The sequence below is a fragment of the Henckelia pumila genome, chromosome 4 (assembly GCF_033568475.1).
Source record: "Henckelia pumila isolate YLH828 chromosome 4, ASM3356847v2, whole genome shotgun sequence".
Taxonomy (NCBI): domain Eukaryota; kingdom Viridiplantae; phylum Streptophyta; class Magnoliopsida; order Lamiales; family Gesneriaceae; genus Henckelia; species Henckelia pumila.
This window is the reverse complement of record NC_133123.1, coordinates 53,959,727-53,978,412: the sequence shown is the minus strand read 5'-3', so window position 1 is coordinate 53,978,412 and position 18,686 is coordinate 53,959,727. Positions and strand designations below refer to the sequence as shown.

At 41.9% G+C, this 18,686-nt stretch overlaps 1 pseudogene; it reads right to left on the bottom strand.

The window, feature by feature from the left end:
• The window catches only part of LOC140861023 (uncharacterized), a 30,941-nt pseudogene extending 12,521 nt beyond the window's left edge, over positions 1 to 18,420 (bottom strand).
• Positions 18,421 to 18,686: the final 266 nt, after the last annotated feature.

Genomic DNA, 18,686 nt, shown 5'->3' with positions numbered 1-18,686 from the left:
ATATTAATTTTTGAACATGCGGGCTTTGCTTGTCAGGCTTGAACTTAGGACTAATGGGCCCTAAGCTGTTAGCAGCCCACATTATAAATAAGTTATTGCAGTACAGAAATTACACACAACTTACACTCAGATTTTCAAAAACCCTAGCCTCCAGTCTAGGAATTTCGGCCGCCCCCCTCTCTCTGTCTTGGAGAATTTTCAGTCTGCGAATTTCGAATTTGCAGTCTGAATTAGCAGATCATATCTGTTCTATCTCTTTTTAGAAACTTCTGATAGACTTTCTAGTGCAGTCTATCAGAGGGATTAAACTTCTGTTCGTGGACCTGATTGAAGAATTGTTCGTTCATCAGTTCCTGGGATATACAACAAGAGCAGTTTAATCTGTTGGTGTCCATAATCTCGTTTCGAGATTTTAAGGTAAAATTTATATTGTTTAAATTTTATATTATCAATTTTAATCGTAGGAATTTGATACCCATATGGAATCGTTCCATATAAAATTTTAAAACTTCCGCTGCACCGGGTATCACTTTCTTTTTAAATTCGGAGAACGACCGTGTTCCAACAGTGGTATCAGAGCCAGGCTGTTCTCGGATTTTACGATTAAAATTTTATCGATTGTACAAAGCCTCGATTTTTCAGAAAAATAAAACGGAAAAAAAATATATATATATATATATTTTCGGGGCTGCCCGCTGCCCGAAGGCAGCGGGCAGCGCCGCGTGCAGCCCTGCGCGCAGCTTGGCTGCGCGCAGATGGGCTGCACGCAGCAGCCCTGCGCGATCTAGGGCAAGCGTTGCCCTAGCCCGCGCAGCTGGGCCGCATGGAGCGGCCCAGCGGCTGGGCTGGACGAGTCCAGCCCAGCGACGGGCGGGCAGCTCGGGATTGTCCCGAGCTGCCCAGAAAATTTTTTTTTTATTAAAAATTAAATTTTTTCGTGAATTATGAATTCTAGCCCAAAATGGTTTTGGGCCCAGTTTTTGGCCCGATTGAAAATTGTTTCAGTTGGTCCACGAGGCAATGGGTCAAAATTGTTTGAGCCCAAAATTTTTAAGAAAATTAATTTTTGTATAAATTTTGAATTTTGGAAATTTATAAATTTAATCCCATAAATTAAATCTTTAATTATTAATTTTGGTACAATTGATAATAAAATATGATTTTATGTATAAAATTGGATTTTATATGTAAAATATGATTTTATGGATAAACTAGATAAAATATGATTTTATATATAAAATAAGATTTTATGTATGAAATATGATTTTATCTATTTATATTTATTGTCATTGCATGATATCCAATAAATTAATTTTTGAATTAAATATTATTGGATAAGGATGATCGATTGCCATGACCAATATTATAGGTGTATGTTAGGTTGTTTACATTTGACTTTATTATTGATTGTTGGGTTTTATTAATGGGCCTGGTTTATGGCCCAAATTTGATTTTATCATTTGTAATAAAAGTGGGCCTGGTTTATGGCCCGTTCCCACCCCTACAATGTATCTCTTTATTTGTCATAGTAATTTATTGTAAATTCACTAGAAATAGTGGGAGTTTTTGAAGATGGAGGTGGGACCAGCAAGCAATGATAAAGACTGAAGAAATGTAAATTGGAAGCACAATGTAATAGGATTGCATTGCATACTTGAATATCACCTAGGATTGGACTTAGACTCGTGATTGGCAACCACGGGTCGATTAGTAATGGAATCGATAATCCTAAAATATAATATATGATATTATCGTTGTATGCATGTTTAGACTAAATTGTATGAATCCCACAAGCATACAAATTTTAAATGATGAGACAAATTTTCAAAATTAAAATCCCTCATTTTAAATATGATTTAAAATTGATATCAAGATAAATAAAGGAAATTTAAATATTGTTTAAATGTTCCTACCTTCCATCAACGATCAATGTATGAGATGCTACCCGCGGATATGGTCCAGCTCATATTATTGGGGGGGCCCGTTCGTCGGAAAGTTGTACATTGGATCGACACATATTGTAAGTTGGATGGAACTCCCATGGGATTAGCTCATATTATTGGGGATCCACATGGCGACCGTCCATCACAACTTGATATTGATGGGTTATCTTGACATGTCACAATAAACGGCGTCATATTATTGGGCCCTTATTGGACATGAGGTAAAAACATGGAGGTTGCTTTGGAAGCAATTGGGCTCTACCTTTTGAAAATTATGGTTGGCTGATATTATTCGGGACTATAGTTTGTCAATTGGACTCCATGTTCCCACTAAAGAAAATGTTTCTCGTTTTCACTAGAGGGTAGTGTAATCGTTAAAATAGTGGGAGTGAGATTCATAAAATAAATTTCGCCTATTTTATGTCTTAGTAAATTAATTAAACAATCACTGATTATTTTCTGTTTCTTTTGAGTATTTCATTAAGATGAATTCGCGCAATCCACTATTCTCTATTCTCGAACAAAATAAACTGACTGGCGCAAACTATACGGAATGGTTCCGTAAGTTGAAGATTGTCTTGACCTCGGAGAAGATGTTCTACGTGTTAGAAAAATCTCCTCCGAAGGAAGCACCAGCTGATATAAGTCCGGAAGAGTTGGCCAAACTTGATAAATGGTGGGACCATGATATCAAGGCCAAATGCTATATGCAAGCTTCGATGTCTGATGAACTCCAGAGGCGATTTGAGGATACCGTGAATGCTGCTGACATTCACGTACAACTCAAGGAACTTTTTGGGGCTCAATCGAGAGCTGAAAGGTTCGCTACTGTAAAAGAGTTAATGACGTGTCGCATGCGTGAAGGGACTTCGGTCCGTGATCATGGGGTACGTGTGATTTGGCTCATTCAGAAGTTGGTAACGCTTGATTTGGTATTGGAGCATGAACTCAATGTGGACTTATTACTTCTCTCTCTTCCTTCATCATTTGACGGTTTTGTGGTGAATTTCAATACGAACAAGATAGAGGCCTCCCTTGAAGAGATGGTCAATATGCTTGTAACTTATGAAGCCACTTTAAAAAAGGATAAACCGGTTCTCTTGGTGGGCTCCTCTTCTTCTGCTAAGAAGGGGCCAAGTACAAAGGGTAAGAAACGTTCTGCCCCATCCAAGAAAACCGGACCCGAGAAGAAGAACAAGACAAAGGCTTCAAACATGGAAAAGTCCAAGGATGTTTGCCATCACTGCAAGAAACCCGGTCATTGGAAACGTAACTGCAAGGAATATGTAGAGCAGTTGCGAACTGCGAAGGGTATGTTTTATATTGAAATAAATGTTTCACTTAATACTACTTCTTGGGTATTGGATACCGGATGTGGATCTCACATTTGCAATGATTTGCAGGCGATGACAAGAAGTCGCAAGCTTAGAATGGGTGAGACCCAGTTGAGGCTCGGAAATGGTTCTAGAGTTGAAGCCAAAGCTGTGGGAGACGTTTATTTAAATTTTGCAGAACGATTTTAAGTTACTTTTGAGAGATGTTTTATTTGTTCCAAACTTGATTAAAAACATTATTTCTGTTTCTATGCTTGATAGAGATGGTTTTTCTTGCAATTTTGTGAATGAGATTTGCAATATTTACAAGAATGAATGTTTGATTGGAAATGGACAACTTGAAAACGATCTATATAAATTAAAATTAAAAGACGTTCCAATAAATTATGTTGATAAACCGGTAACAACGAACAAAAGGAAAATCGATAGTCAAAACCCGGCAAACCTTTGGCATGCTAGGCTAGGTCATATTTCATCAAGGAGGATGAACAAGCTAGTGGGAGAGGGCATATTTGATATGTCTGATATTAACTCTCTACCTACTTGTGAGTCCTGCCTGAAAGGAAAAATGACTAAATCTGCCTGAAAGGAAAAATGACTAAACCTGAGCGTAGTCAAAATCTATTGGATTTGATCCATACGGATGTTTGCGGACCATTTAGTATTGGTACAAAATTTGGTCACACCTACTTCATTACCTTTACTGATGATTATTCTAGGTATGGGTACTTATATTGATGAAATATAAGTCTGAATCATTTGAAAAGTTCAAAGAATTCAAGGCTGAAGTAGAAAACAAACTAGGTAAGAGGATTAAAGCACTTCGATCTGATCGAGGTGGAGAATACTTGAGTACCAAGTTTTTGAGCTATCTAAAAGAGAATGGGATTCTCTCTCAGTGGACTCCTCCTATGACACCTCAGCTTAATGGTGTTTCGGAGCGTCGCAATCGAACTTTGTTGGACATGGTTCGATCCATGATGAGCTTCACTGAGCTCCCACCTTCGTTTTGGGGCTATGCTCTTGAAACGGCGGTATTGTTGTTGAACAACGTTCACACTAAAGCAGTGAACAAAACACCATACGAGTTATGGAATGGCAAAGCTCCTAAGTATTCGTACTTGAGGATTTGGGGATGTCCTGCTTACGTGAAGCAGACAGTGGGAGATAAGTTGGATAGTCGATCCACCTTATGTTATTTTGTAGGGTATCCGAAGAATTCAATCGGATATTATTTCTATCATCCTACTGAAACAAAAGTGTTTGTTTGAAGGAATGCCACCTTCTTGGAGAAGGAGTTCTTATTGGATAAGAAAGGAAAGATGATGGAACTTGAAGAAATTCGAGAAGAACCCAAGATACAAAATAATGATCCTACACCTCAGGAACCATTGATTGACACGCCTATTACTAGAAGATCCGAGAGGACTTCTAGGCCTCCTATTAGATATGGTTTTCTTCTTGAAGGGGATCAAAGTGAACCCGACATTGGATGTGATCCAAGAAACTTCAAGGAAGCAATTTCTGATGCAGATTCGAATTTATGGCTTGAAGCTATGCAGTCGGAAATAGATTCGATGCATACAAACCAAGTTTGGAATTTAGTAGATCCTCCCGATGGAATTGTTCCAATAGGGTGTAAATGGATCTATAAAAGAAAACTTGGGCCTGATGGAAAGGTACTGACCTACAAGGCACGACGGTGGCAAAAGGTTATACTCAAAGACAAGGAGTTGACTATGATGAAACTTTTTCACCAGTCGCAATGTTCAAGTCCATAAGAATTCTTATTGCCATAGCAGCATGGTATGACTATGAGATATGGCAAATGGATGTGAAGACTGCATTTCTTAATGGAAACATTAAGGAAGAAATCTATATGATGCAGCCCGAGGGATTCACATCCATGGGAAGCGAGCATAAGGTATGCAAACTTCATAGATCGATCTATGGTCTCAAACAAGCATCAAGAAGTTGGAACCAGAAATTTGATAAAACAATAAAGGATTTTGGTTTCATCAAGAACCCGGAGGAACCGTGCGTGTACAAGAAAGTAGTTAAGGATGTTGTGACATTCTTAGTACTTTATGTTGATGACATCTTACTCATTGGGAATGATTTAGGGATGTTGCAGTCAACAAAGATATGGTTATCAGGTAGATTCTCGATGATGGATTTGGGTGAGACGTCCTATATTCTAGGGATACAGATCTATAGAGATAGATCTAAGAGAATGATAGGACTTACTCAAGCTACCTACATCGACACTATATTGAAAAGGTTTTCAATGGATGAGTCCAAGAGAGGACATCTACCTATGTGTCATGGAGTCTCTCTATCCAAGTCTATGTGTCCCAAGACTGACGAAGAGATAGAGAAAATGACACACATACCATATGCGTCAGCCATAGGGAGTATCATGTATGGGATGATATCCACCAGACCGGATGTGGCATTTGCTCTGAGTGTCACGAGCAGATATCAAGCCAATCCCGGTCAAATGTATTGGAAAGCCGTTAAGGATATTCTTAAGTACTTGAGAAGAACTAAGAATGTATTCATGGTTTATGAAGGAAGAGAACTGAAATTGGAAGGCTATACCGACTCTAGCTTCCAAAGTTACGTGGATGACTCGAAGTCAACCTCTGGATTTGTATTCATGCTCAATGGCGGTGCTGTCTCTTGGAAGAGTTCCAAGCAGGATACCATAGCGGATTCCACCACTGAGGCAGAATACATTGCGGCATCAGCTGCTGCTAAAGAGGCCATTTGGATGAGGAATTCGTCCAAGAGTTGGGCGTTATTCTTGAAGCTGTTGGTCCAGTCCCGGTGTACTGTGACAACACGGGTGCCGTTGCTCAGGCAAAGGAACCAAGGTCTCATCAAAGATCCAAACACGTACTGAGGAAATACCACATCATCTGGGAGATCGTGGAAAGAGGAGACATCACTGTCGAGAGAGTGGCCTCTGCAGACAATATCGCTGATCCACTTACTAAGCCCTTGCCAGGACCATTATTTGACAAACATCGCGAAGCAATGGGACTACGTAGTATGACTAGTTGGCTTTAGGGCAAGTGGGAGATTGAAAGAGTGGGTGCCCGATGAGCCAACTTGTGGCTAAGGGCTTTTATGACTCTATGTATAAACAATCTTTTGTTTAATATAATTTACACTTTTATAATGGCATTTACTTTATCTTTTATCATATTATTATGTTGTGACATACTATAAGATGTTTAGATGAAGACCTTGAATATACTATAGTGTATGTAATATGTGGTGGCACATGGGGATGGCTATCATGAAACACATCTTATAGTCACTGTATATTCTAAACAGTTCCTAGTCGATTGAGCCGTCCGTTAATAAGGATAAGGATCGCTCGAGATTGAGACTAGCATTTGCGATGCCGAGTACCACGTTTCATTGGTATGGAACATAGAGATGTTCAAAGCATGCAAATGGATATTCATACGATGAATGATCGAACTACCCTATCCGGACTTTCCAAGTGGTTATCACTTATCGAGTGGATAAAGTCCGCGGTTTTGGTTGTACACCATTAGTCCTTACTACTTGAAACATCATTGAGACTCTATATGCTAGTACTGTACTTTGACTCGTTTACCGACTCTATTGGGGTCATCAGGTGTCGGGATTGGGTACAGTTACGACACATATAGGAGTCGATGCTTTGTTGTCAAGGATTCACCACATACTTGCGAGTGTGGATATCCTATGCAATCTGAGGAGATATTAGTGTGACGAATCTCTGGCCAGAGTACATGATGTGTTTTAAGAAATGGTTTTTTAGTAGCACATGCGATGTCACTATTTGATCTTCAAGATGCATTGCATAGTTATCGAATCTCGAACGACTCTCGATTTACCAATGGTTGTTGATTCGATTGGGATATTTGGATGAAGGGACCGTACTGTACGCTAACCAAAATCTATTGGTTCTTGCAGGCACTATCAGTGATACCTAGGGAATCATGGGGCGATGTTGCTAGGCGCTCTTAACATGATTCGATGGGCAAGTCTGAAATTGTTGTTCCGAGTCACAAGGAGCTGTGAGCCCACGGCTAGCTGTATCCCTGAACCATTGAGAGTCACACAAGTAATGGATTTTTAATCCCCGTTGAGATAATTAAATTTAAAGAGTTAAATTTAGTGAATAAATAAGTGGGACTTCTTATTTAAGAGTAGAGGGAGTAAGATTTCCTAAAATGACATAGTGATGGACATTTTTGGAAACCACTGAATTCGGATTCAGAAAATTTATCTTGACTTTAAAAGATGCAGAAATGGTTTCTGTGCACATTGGTGAAATTGGTTTATCAATCTGAGTCACGATGAATTTTATATTAATTTCTGAACATGCGGGCTTTGCTTGTCAGGCTTGAACTTAGGACTAATGGGCCCTAAGCTGTTAGCAGCCCACATTATAAATAAGTTATTGCAGTACAGAAATTACACACAACTTACACTCAGATTTTCGAAAACCCTAGCCTCTAGTCTAGGAATTTCGGCCGCCCCCCCCCTCTCTGTCTTGGAGAATTTTCAGTCTGCGAATTTCGAATTTGCAGTCTGAATTAGCATATCATATCTGTTCTATCTCTTCGTAGAAACTTCTGATAGACTTTCTAGTGCAGTCTATCAGAGGGATTAAACTTCTGTTCGTGGACCTGATTGAAGAATTGTTCGTTCATCAGTTCCTGGGATATACAACAAGAGCAATTTAATCTGTTGGTGTCCATAATCTCGTTTTGAGATTTTAAGGTAAAATTTATATTGTTTAAATTTTATATTATCAATTTTAATCGTAGGAATTTGATACCCATATGGAATCGTTCCATATAAAATTTTAAAACTTCCGCTGCACCGGGTTTCACTTTATTTTTAAATCCGGAGAACGACCGTGTTCCAACAGCATAAATCTCACAAAAATCAAGATCACTAGCATATAACTCCTTCACATACTCAAATCCCAAAAACTTAGAATCTAGAGTAGATAGAAGCACATAATGTCGCGATAGAGCATCCGCTACCACGTTTTCCTTCCCTTGCTGTACTTTATAATGTAGGGAAAAGTCTCTAAAAACGGCACCCACTTGGCATGTCTCTTGTTCAGCTTTTTTTGTCCTTTGAGATGCTTCAAAGATTCATGATCCGTATGAATCACAAATTTTTTTGTCCTCAAATAATGCTGCCACGTGTCAAGCACACGAACCAAGGCATAGAACTCCTTATCATATGTAGGATAATTCAATGCTGCTCCACTTAGCTTTTCACTGAAGTATGCAATTGGTCGTCCACTTTGCATTAAAACACCACCAATTCCTACACCTGACGCATCACATTCAATTTCAAAAGTATTAGAAAAATCAGGTAATACAAGTAAATGAGCATTAATTAATTTTTGTTTAATAATATCAAAATACTTCTCTTGCTCCTCGCCCCAATGAAATGGAACGTTCTTTTTTATCACCGCAGTCATAGGAGCCGCCAAAGTGCTGAAATATTTTACAAATTTCCTATAGAAACTTGCAAGATCATGAAAACTCCAAACTTGACCAATAGAAGTAGGCGTTGGCCAATCTCGAATTGCACTTACCTTGTCCTCATCAACTTTGACACTTTGAGCACTCACAACAAAACCAAGAAACACAAGTTCTTTTGTACAAAACACACACTTTTTCAAATTAGCATACAAATGTTCAGCTTTTAGTGTGATTAGCACAATTCTCAAGTGTTCAACATGCTCATTCAAAATTTTGCTATACACCAAGATATCATCAAAATATATCACAACAAATTTTCCAATATAAGCACGCAAAACATGATTCATTAACCTCATAAAAGTACTAGGTGCATTAGTTAACCCAAATGGCATAACCAACCACTCATACAATCCATACTTAGTTTTAAAAGCAGTTTTCCATTCATCACCTTATCTCATCCGAATTTGATGGTAACCACTCTTAAGATCAATTTTACTAAAGATGCTAGAACCATGCAATTCATCCAACATATCATCTAGTCTAGGAATAGGATTCATATACTTGATGGTAATATTGTTAATGGCTCTACATGTAGTGACCCTTACCCGGATTACCTACTAAACAGAACTTAGGCATGCAATTAACTTAATAAAACAGATATCAGAATAAAACTGCGGAATCCATAAACAAAATACAATCCCAAGTAAAGGAATCTGTAATTTATCCAATAATATACAACCAAATCGAATAGCTGTATAAACCCAAACAACAGTAATAAAACCTAAGCGAAGCTCCAGCCGGCCAACCGCTGACTAGCCCCTCCTGGATCCACCCTCCTCGTCCAATCGCAAACCTGCCCCATGGAATAGGGTGTCCAGAAAATACAGAGTACGAGACGTGAGCATAAAACGCTCAGTGCGAGAGTATGAGTATACATGCATGCAAAGTTAACTCCCTATAGACTCGAGGTCAAGGATCAGATAACAGAGACAAACCGGGCCCTGGTATGTAGCACGCTGTGCAGTCGCTTCAGGAGGTGGCTCCCATACCGAGATAACCGTGGAAACGCCGGACCCAAATCGATGGAAGTCCATCCACTAATAGGATAGGGTACAACCCTACTAACAGACATCTCGAAGGAGATACAGTAAGATGCAAATGAATGCAGCATAATATCATGGCATATAAATCATGCGGTCACATAATACATGCATACTCAGTCAGGATATCTCGAACAGTACTTTCGTACCTCAATACAGTGCAAGCTCTACCAACTATAGGTCCACGCCTGTAGTCTGCTCTACACTGCCAAATGATACTACTATCATTAAAGTGCTCTAAAAGCCTTAACTAAGCTATTGCATACTCCTAAATATTTATAGGAAGCAAAAGCTATACCTTCGTCCGTCGTTAGCCCTTTGATGTCGATGCCTCCAGAACTTGGGCACAACTCCGCTACGACTACCAAACGCCTCGCCGACCTCCGGACCAAGCCTAAGAAGACTAGAACAGCTCCAAAAGGACTAGAAAGGAAAGGAGAACTCGGAATTGGCAAATGAAAGTGAAGTCTCGGCCTTCTATTTATAGACAACGATCGGAACTTCCGATCCTTGATCGGAACGTCCGAACCTCGATCGGAACGTCCGATCCTGCCATCGGAGCTTCCGAAGATCCTGATCTGCCACGTGTCAAAATATCACTTGTTGACTCCGGATAGGGGTGATCGGAGCTTCCGATCCAACCACACGTCATGCCTGACGTATTAACATCGGTGCCTCCGATCGCTCATCGGAGCTTCCGATCCTGTTCGGAGCTTCCGATCCGTCCAATACCCAATTCAATTAATTAACATTAATCCTTTAATTACTCAATTAGGGTACGGGCTACTACATTCTCCCCCACTTAAGATATTTCGTCCTCGAAAACAGATCTTAAGTACCGAATGCAAATACAGAAATCAAAAACATTCTTTATTCAAATCAAACGTTTACAGAGTTTGCAACTGAATACAACTTAAAGAATGAAATCAAAACAACTCAGGATGGTCTTTACGCATCCTGTCCTCAAGCTCCCAAGTAGCTTCTTCAGTGCCTCTGCGCTGCCACTGAACTAAAACCAAAGGAATGACTTTGTTCCGTAAGACCTTATCCTTATAATCCAGGATACGAAGAGGTTTCTCAACATAAGTCAAATCCTTGGCTATCTGAACCTCAGACCGCTGCAGAATATGAGATTCATCCGCCACATACCGTCGCAATAGAGATACGTGGAACACGTCGTGAATACTGGATAGATGCGGTGGCAAAGCTAGTCGATAAGCCAAATCGCCAATGCTTTCCAAGATTTCAAACGGACCGATAAATCTGGGAGACAACTTGCCCTTAAGGCCAAATCTGAGAATCTTGCGGAAAGGTGACACTCTCAGAAACACTTTCTCCCCGACCTCGAACTGCAAAGGCCTATGCATGATATTAGCATAGCTGGCCTGACGATCCTGTGCAGTCTTAATCCGTTTCTTGATCTGATCAACAATGTCTATCGCCTGCTGGATAAACTCCGGTCCCTCAGCCTGTCTCTCCCCCACTTCTTCCCAGAAGAGTGGAGTACGACAATGTTGCCCATACAACGCCTCAAAAGGTGTCATCCCAATACTAGTATGATAGATGTTGTTGTAAGCGAACTCGATCAACGGCAAATGATCATGCCAGACTGAACCAAAATCCAAGACGCACGCTCTAAGCATATCCTCTAATGTACGGATAGTGCGCTCTGACTGACCATCAGTCTTCGGATGATAGGCTGTACTCAAACTGAGAGTAGTACCCATCGCACGCTGAACACTCCCCCAGAATCTAGAAGTAAACCTGGGGTCCCGATCGCTGACAATGCTCACAGGCACTCCATGAAGTCGAACGATCTCCTGAATGTACATCCGTGCCATGCGATCCACAGAGTACTCTCGGCTATAGGCAATGAAATGCGCTGACTTGGTGAGTCGGTCCACCACAACCCAGATAGCATCACAGTTCTTCGGGGATACCGGCAAATGGGTCACAAAGTCCATTGTGATAAACTCCCATTTCCATTCAGGAATAGGCAGACTGTGAAGCAATCCTCCTGGTCGTCGGTGCTCTGCCTTGACCTGTTGACACACCAAACATCTCGAAACGAACTGATAAACACTGCGTTTCATTCCCTTCCACCAGAAACGAGTACGTAGATCCTTGTACATCTTGTTGCTCCCAGGATGAATACTCAACTTAGTGCGATGTGCCTGAGATAAAATCTCCTCTCGCAACTCTTCATCCTGCGGAATCACAAGCCTACCAGACAAACACAAAAAGCCATCTGACTGATAATGAAATCCAGACGAGCTACCTTCGTTAGCTAGACGAGCTAAACGCTGGGTCTTCGAATCAGACATCTGAGCATCTCGGATCCGCGAATACAAGGCTGGCTCAGATAATATCGCAAACATCTGGATACTCTGCATACCTTTCTTATGCTTTAAGGTATAACCTGAAGTACAACAGTCACTAATCGCACTAGACATCGAACAAGTGTGAAGTGCAGATAGTCGCACCTTGCGACTCAAAGCATCAGCGGTGAGATTAGCAGCTCCCGGATGGTACTTAATCTCGCAATCATAATCCTTAAGCAAGTCCATCCAACGTCTCTGCCTCATGTTCAACTCCGCCTGAGTGAACAAATACTTGAGACTCTTATGGTCGGTGAAGATCTCAAATTTCTCGCCATACAGATAATGACGCCAGATCTTCAAAGCGAACACAATGGCTGCTAACTCCAAATCATGGACTGGGTAATTGTCCTCGTGAAGCTTCAGCTGTCTAGAAGCGTATGCGATCACATGCCCATTCTGAGTCAGGACACAACCTAACCCCTAAAGAGAAGCATCCGTGTAAACTACATACCCTCCAGATCCTGACGGTAATGCCAACACCGGCGCAGAAGTTAACCGCCGTCGAAGCTCACGGAAATTCTCCTCGCACTCGGAGGACCACTCGAAATCCACACCCTTGCGGGTAAGCTGCATCAACGGTCGAGCTAACTGAGAGAAGTTCAGAATGAAGCGACGATAATACCCTGCTAGACCCAGAAAACTACGGATCTCAGCAACTGTCGTCGGACGCGACCAATTAAGTACTGCTTCAATCTTGCTTGGATCAACAGAAATCCCCTCCCTGGATATGATATGGCCAAGAAAGACCACTCTATCCATCCAGAACTCACACTTGCTCAGCTTGGCGTACAACTGCTCATCTCAAAGAGTCTGTAGTACCAACCGTAAGTGAGAAACATGCTCTTCCGTATTACGCAAATACACCAAGATATCGTCAATGAAGACCACGACAAACTTGTCCAAATACTCCCTGAAGACACGGTTCATCAAATCCATGAATATAGCCGGCGCATTAGTCAAACCAAATGGCATCACTAGAAACTCGTAATGCCCATACCGAGTACGGAATGCAGTCTTGGCTACGTCCTGATCACGGACTCTCAACTGATGATACCCAGATCTCAAGTCAATCTTGGAGTAAAATGACGTGCCCTGCAGCTGGTCAAACAAGTCATCAATACGAGGCAACGGATACTTGTTCTTCACAGTGACTCGATTCAGCTGCCGATAGTCAATGCACAGCCGCATCGACCCATCCTTCTTCTTCACGAAGAGAACAGGAGCTCCCCAAGGAGATACACTAGGATGAATTTACCCCTTGTCCAAAAGATCCTGTAGCTGATTCTTCAACTCACGCATCTCTGACGGAGCCAGACGATACGGTGCTCTAGAAATAGGCGAAGTACTCGACATCAACTCTATGCCAAACTCAACTTCCCTAGCTGGAGGAAAACCCGGAATCTCATCAGAAAACACATCTGGAAATTCATCTACAACAGGAATGCTCTCTATCCCAATACTCTCAGCGGACGAATCAACTGCATAGATAAGGTAGCCTTCCCCGCCAGACTCTAGAGCTCGACAGGCTCTCAAAGCTGATACCAAAGGCATCGGGGGTCGCGCTCCTTCACCATAGAAAAACCAACTCTCACTCCCTTCCGGATGAAAGCGTACTAATCTCTGATAGCAGTCCACTGAAGCTCGATAGGTAGTCAACATATCTATTCCCAGAATGCAATCAAAGTCGTCCATCGCCAGGACCATGAGATTCGCTAACAGAATGTTCCCTTCGAACTCTAAAGGGCAACCCATCACTAGACGCTTAGCCAAAGCAGATTGGCCCGTCGGAGAAGAAACAGACATCACTACGTCTAGTGCAATGCATGGTAACTTATGCCTCTTAACAAAACGTGCAGAAATGAAGGAATGAGATGCACCAGTGTCAATAAGTACAAGAGCAGGTATACCATAAAGCAGAAATGTACCTGCGATGACTTTCTCATTCTCCTCCACTGCCTGATCATGTCTCAGGGCAAACACCTGGCCAGAAGCTCGTGGCTTCAAATGGGAACTCCCAGCAGACTGTCCCTGCGACCTCTGCTGTACGGTGGCCTGAGAACCCGATCCTGAACCAGAACCGCCTCCCCCAGACAGTGGACAATCTCTCCGGATATGACCAGTCTCTCCACAACGGAAACAAGCTCCAGAAGCTCTACGGCACTTGTCGGATGGATGGTTTTTCCCACAGTGATCACACTTGTCCTTCTTACCGAAACGGACAACACCTCTAGAACCAGAGGAAGAAGAAGATCCAGACTTTTTGAAAGTTTGGGCACGGGGACCCAAAGAACTAGCAGGTCTCGACTGAGAGAAAGACCTGTTCCGCCGAATGCTGTCCTCCGCCTGGTGACAACGGCTCACCAAACCTTCGTAGGACATGTCGTCGCCAACCGCCACACGGTCATGGATCTCAGGGTTAAGGCCCTGAAGGAACAGATTATACTTCATCTCTGAGCTATCAGCAATCTCGGGGCAATAGGATAGCAGATCAAAGAACCTCTGCTGATACTCATCGATAGACATGGCTCCTTGTCGCAGACTCAGTAGCTCTCCTGCCTTCGACTGACGGAGTGCAGGAGGAAAATACCGCTTTTGGAAAGCTGTGCGGAACTCGGCCTAGGTGGCCACTCCTCTCGCCGTAACAAAAGGTGCAGAAGTAAACCTCCACCACCTGCGCGCACGCCCATCTAGAAGATAGCCAAGGGTCTCCACCTTCTGCTCATCGGTGCATTGGAAAGTCTGAAAAGTCATCTCCATGCGGTCTAACCAGTTCTCCGCATCCTCCGGAGACTCACCTCCAACTAAGGGCTTAGGACCCATAGCTAAGAATCGACGCACAGTGAAACGCTCGTCGTCATGGTGACGATGACGCCGTTCTCGACGAGGCTCCTTGTCGGCATCACCCCAACGCCCACCAACACTGCCATGAGAACTCTGGTCGTCACGTTTGACATCTACAAAAATACCTTAAGATGAGACTAAATCCCAAGAAATCTTTTGCATGCTCTGATACCATAAATGTAGTGACCCTTACCCGGATCACCTACTAAACAGAACATAGGCATGCAATTAACTTAATAAAACAGATATCAGAATAAAACTGCGGAATCCATAAACAAAATACAATCCCAAGTAAAGGAATCTGTAATTTATCCAATAATATACAACCAAATCGAATAGCTGTATAAACCCAAACAACAGTAATAAAACCTAAGCGAAGCTCCAGCCGGCCAACCGCTGACTAGCCCCTCCTAGATCCACCCTCCTCGTCCAATCGCAAAACTGCCCCATGGAATAGGGTGTCCAGAAAATACAGAGTACGAGACGTGAGCATAAAACGCTCAATGCGAGAGTATGAATATACATGCATGCAAAGTGAACTCCCTATAGACTCGAGGTCAAGGATCAGATAACAGAGACAGACCGGGCCCTGGTATGTAGCACGATGTGCCGTCGCTTCAGGAGGTTGCTCCCATACCGAGATAACCGTGGAAACGCCGGACCCAAATCGATGGAAGTCCATCCACTAATAGGATAGGGTACAACCCTACTAACAGACATCTCGAAGGAGATACAGCAAGATGCAAATAAATGCAGCATCATGCGGTCACATAATACATGCATACTCAGTCAGGATATCTCGAACAGTACTTTCGTATATCAATACAGTGCAAGATCTACCAACTCTAGGTCCACGCCTATAGTCTGCTCTACACTGCCAAATGATACTACTATCATTAAAGTGCTCTAAAAGCCTTAACTAAGCTATTGCATACTCCTAAATATTTATAGGAAGCAAAAGCTATACCTTCGTCCGTCGTTAGCCCTTTGATGTCGATGCCTCCAGAACTTGGGCACAACTCCGCTACGACTACCAAACGCCTCGCCGACCTCCGGACCAAGCCTAAGAAGACTAGAACAGCTCCAAAAGGACTAGAAAGGAAAGGAGAACTCGGAATTGGCAAATGAAAGTGAAGTCTCGGCCTTCTATTTATAGACAACGATCGGAACTTTCGATCCTTGATCGGAATGTCCGAACCTCGATCGGAGCGTCCGATCCTGCCATCGGAGCTTCAGAAGATCCTGATCTGCCACGTGTCAAAATATCACTTGTTGACTCCGGATAGGGGTGATCGGAGCTTCCGATCCAACCACACGTCATGCCTGACGTAATAACATCGGTGCCTCCGATCGCTCATCGGAGCTTCCGATCCTGTTCGGAGCTTCCGATCGTGCCTTCGGAGCTTCCGATCCGTCCAATACCCAATTTAATTAATTAGCATTAATCCTTTAATTACTCAATTAGGGTACGGGCTACTACACTACAATCAACAAAAATTCTCCATGAACCGTATTTCTTAGGTACTAACAAAACAGGTACAGCACAAGGAGACATAGACTCACGCACAAATCCCTTATCGAGAAGTTTACTTACCTTCCTTTGTAGCTCTTTTGTTTCCTCCGGATTACTCCTATAAGCTGGACGATTCGGTAATTCACTTCCGGGCATAAGATCAATTTGATGCTCAATTCCCCTCAAAGGTGGTAATCCTTGAGGTAGATCCTCCGGAAATAGTTCTTCAAATTCCTGCAAGAGAGAAACAACACTGCTCGGAAGATTTCCGGCTATATAACTTGTGTTAAGAAGAATCTCCTTATACAAAATCAACACAAGTGGAGTATGCACATGTAAAATCTCTCGCAACTCACTCTTTTGGGTCATGTATATTTTTTTATCGGCCTCTTTCCTCTCAATTTTTTTCTCATCTTTTTTTCTTTCATTCTTTTTTTCTAAGGTCATCTCACTTTTTTGTTCACTCTTTTTTTCGGCCTCTTCTTTATTTTTCTTGTTCAACTGATCCTACAATATTTGTTTTGGAGTCATAGGCAACAATACAACAGATTCCTTTTTCATAGTAAAAGAATAACGATTCTTAAAACCATCATGTGTCACCTTCCTATCATATTGTCACGTTCTACCCAACAAGATATGACAAGCTTGCATAGGAACAACATCACACAACACTTCATCCTCATACTTACCAATTGAGAAAGGCACCACAACTCGCCTAGTCACTCTCACTTTGGAACTATCATTAAACCACTGCAATTTATATGGTTGAGGATGCTTTAAAGTAGGCAAACTCAATTTTTCAACAAGCTCACTACTCGCCACATTAGTACAACTACCCCCATCAATTATGACACTACACACTTTGTTTTTCACAAAGCATCTAGTATGAAACAAGTCCTCTCTTTGATTTTCTTCCTCCTCCTTTTGTTGCACATTCAACACTCTGCTAGTCACCAAAAACTGCATTATATCCCTCGTCATCGGGATCCTCCAACGCAGGCATATCATCATAATTCTCCTCCTCACTCTCCGATTCAATCTCACCACCATCATTCACAATCATTATTTTTTTATTAGGACACTGACTAGCAATATGACCAAGACCTTGACATCTAAAGCATTTAATGTCCCTAGAACGATTATTGGGAGTTTCATATTTACCTTGCACTCCTTGCTTTAGTGTTTCTTGCTTGGTGTCAACTTTTGGTTTGGACACCGGCTTGACATCCTCTCGTTTGCCAACGTTTGGACGCCAAGGTGTAGTAGTTCCTCCAACCGAGGACAATCGACCAATGCCTCTCCTTTTAAGTTGTAGCTCCACTTTCATAGCTAATTGTACCATCTCCTCAAGATCCACACAATGTTGTAGCTCCACTTGGTCTTGAATATCTCTATTAAAACCACACAGAAATTGAGCCATGGTTGCCTCACTATCCTCCACAATGTTAGCCCGAATCATAGTAATCTCCAACTCCTTGGAGTAGTCCTCTACACTTCTTGAGCCTTGCTTCAAATTCTGCAATCGCTTAAACATATCACGATAATAGTAATTAGGAACAAACCTTTTCTTCATTATTTGCTTCATCTCTTCCCATGTTTCAACACGCCTCTCACGATTTCTCCTCCTAATTGTAACCAGCTGATCCCACCAAATTAGAGCATAATCCACAAACTCAACAACCGCTAACTTTATTTTTTTCGTATCGCTGTTGTTGTGGCAATCTAACACCGACTCCACTCTCATCTCCCACTCTAAATAAGCCTCTGGATCAGATTTCTCATGAAATGATGGAATTTTCATCTTAATTCCACTAATATTCTCATCTTCTCTACCCCTTTAGTATATCTCCCTCGCATTGCTTCTCTTCTATTTCTTCCATCCTCTTGACCTCGTCTATTCCTACCCGAATTCTCACCAAAACTCTCATCATCCTCAATAAATTCAAGTTTACTTATTCTTTCATGCATCGTTTCCAACTCAGCTCTCATCGCTTCCCTTATCATCGTACTCAAATCTTCCTTTGAAAAATTTTGAATATTAGAACTCATCGTACCTGAAAGAAAAGT